Source organism: Euprymna scolopes, chromosome 7, assembly GCF_053919585.1.
Source record: "Euprymna scolopes isolate OS-2025 chromosome 7, ASM5391958v1, whole genome shotgun sequence".
Taxonomy (NCBI): domain Eukaryota; kingdom Metazoa; phylum Mollusca; class Cephalopoda; order Sepiida; family Sepiolidae; genus Euprymna; species Euprymna scolopes.
Genome location: NC_136488.1, coordinates 88542951 through 88545450, shown reverse-complemented (window position 1 = coordinate 88545450; position 2500 = coordinate 88542951). Strand labels below are relative to the sequence as shown.

Here is a 2500-nt window from a genome sequence, read left to right as displayed (position 1 = left end):
TTGCGATAAAAAAAAAAAATTTGTAAAAAAGAAATGCAAATAAAGTTTTTTTTTTTTTAATATGCACACGGACTATTGCGTTTTCTTTTAACCACCGACTTGAAGCTGTTTTGACTTTACCTTCTGTAACCGGATATGTAAATAAAAATACATTTGTTATTTTTCATTTAAAATAGTTTAATACTCGAGCATCTGTTCGCATATTTTTACTATTGGACTCCTCTCGCTTTTCTGAAAATTACAAATAAAATAAATTGCTTCGATCCAGCTCTAGAAGAGTGAGGGCGAAACCGGTCAGCTGGCTTCCTATTATTTTTTTTTAACACTGAATATCAAAATTTGTCTTTCCCTCATAATTGCAACGTATAAATTTTGTACCCCACAAAAAGCAGACCAAAAAACGGTAATAAAATCATATTTTGCTCTAGATTAGCATTGAGCAGTTTTTCAGGGGTTTTTTTTACCATTTACTCATATATATATATATATATATATATATATATATATATATATATATATCTTCTATAATATAAAGCTGAACGTCTCTGTGTGTGTGTCTGGTCACAAATAGGCTCCTATATGGTTGACTATTATAGAAAACTGATCACATATCATAGAAGATGTATCGAGACACAGGAATGGGTATGTTTGATCTGGCATAATGATGATTCATTAAAATTGTGGGGTCTGCGTACGCGCCTAGTCCACAACGTATGGAAATAAAAAAAAATAAAAAAAAAAACGTTTACAAGTGTTTTTTATATAGATGTACGTAATAATACTTTGATAAGTATGTTTTCACTTAAATAGGGATAGTATAATAAAATTGTGGGGTCTGCGTTCGCGCCTGGCTTCCATAGAATGGAAATAGGCACACACTTTAATAAAGACTTTTCATATCTATCTGCATAGGTATACTTTGATAATTATGTTTCAGTTTGAAGAAATATGGTATAATAAAATTATGTGGTGTTCGTTCGCGCCTGACTTCCTTAGAATGGAAATATGTCATAAAGTTTAACAAGGTTTTTTAATATAGATCCACAGAATATTGTGATAAGTGTTTCAGTGTGAACAGGTATGGTATATATTAAATTATGGGGTTTATCTATTTTTACTTTCATCATATTTTGCTTAGGTTTTGACACCCCCAAATTTGAAGCTATCTCTTTACAACCCTTCCTTTTCATAACCTATCATACTTTCATAAATCAGAGTCCATTTTCTGTAGGCTGTTTTTGAACCTAGTCAACAACGGGTCCTTTTGCTAATAATATATATATATATATATATATATATATATATATATATATATATATATATATATATATATATATATATAATGTGTGTGTGTGTCGCGCACGCACACACACACACACACACACAGGAGGTAAAATCCAGTAAAGTGTTTGTTGTTCCGGGGAATTTTCCTTGTCTTTCTTTGTGAATCTCCAGGAGAGGAAAATGAGGATGGGTCTATAGGGAATTTTCCTAGGGTTAGGTGGTGGGTGTAGGGGTGTAGGGGCGTGGCCTACTAAGATGTGGACCCGAAAGGGGCGGAGGGGAAGTGGTCCTCGAGAAGCGTGATTCTCAGTTGTTAAGAAACCTAGATTTGGGAATAAAAAAAGGAACAGACGAAACATAGCTGATTGATTGATTGAGATAGTATGAGGGGAGGAAAAAAGAAGAAGAGGATGATAAGATGGGGAAAAAATGGGGCGGAGACATTTTTTTATTCTCTCTCTCTCTCTCTCTCTCTCTCTCTCTCTCTCTCTCTCTCTCTCTCTCTCTCTCTCTCTCTCTCTCTCTCTCTCTTTAACTGCCGTTAAAAAAAAAATAATAAATGGCTAGCGTTGGAGTTAAAAAAATTTATAAAAAAAATAAAAATAATAAAAAAAATATTACGCCCGTCCTCTTCCCATCCTCTTCAGTCCTCGATTCCCTGTCTTCAACTAAAATGTAGCCACGCCCTCTTCTCCTAGTGCGTGCATGTGCGCGTGTCTGATTTCATAAATAACGGAGAAATGTAGCCCACCTCCACTTTTTTTTTCTTTTTTTAAAAAAAGCTTTATTAAAAATCCAATAAATAAATAAATATAAACAATACGATAAACAAAATTACGTGACTACCTATGCCCCCCCCCCCTCCATCCCCAATGCAACCCGGTAATACTGCAACCAACACGAGACATAGTTTACTACAGAGAAAGAGAAGGAGATTTATTTATTACTCCGGTATTGTTGAGTATTGTCTTTAGTTGTCATATTCCCTGCGGTGTTAGTGTATGTATGATCTGGTGTGTGCGTGTGTGTGCGTGTAGATGCTTCGATTAATTCGTTGACTTTGAATCTTATTCAACAATACTATTATTCGTGGTTACTCGTAGTAGTCGTACTGAACCTTAACCAGTTTGACGTCATCGCTTTGATTCGGGCCTCTTTGGCATTTGGTACACCTCACTCTGCAATGTCCATCTCTGTTTGAAAAAAAGAAAACGAA

General features: G+C 34.7%; 1 protein-coding gene across 8 annotated transcripts in view; it reads left to right on the top strand.

The window, feature by feature from the left end:
• Positions 1-2500, top strand: part of LOC145279823 (protein phosphatase EYA1-like) — a 1162399-nt gene that overhangs the window by 630894 nt on the left and 529005 nt on the right. For 2 of the 8 annotated variants that reach the window (XM_080131223.1, XM_080131221.1), the window contains exon 1: positions 2156-2500. This exon is cut by the window's right edge and continues 248 nt beyond it. The exons of the other annotated variants lie outside the window; for them this stretch is intronic. The gene's annotated coding sequence lies outside the window, so the exon portion shown is untranslated. Of the gene's footprint in view, positions 1-2155 lie in introns of those variants that run through there. 8 annotated transcript variants of the gene reach the window in all.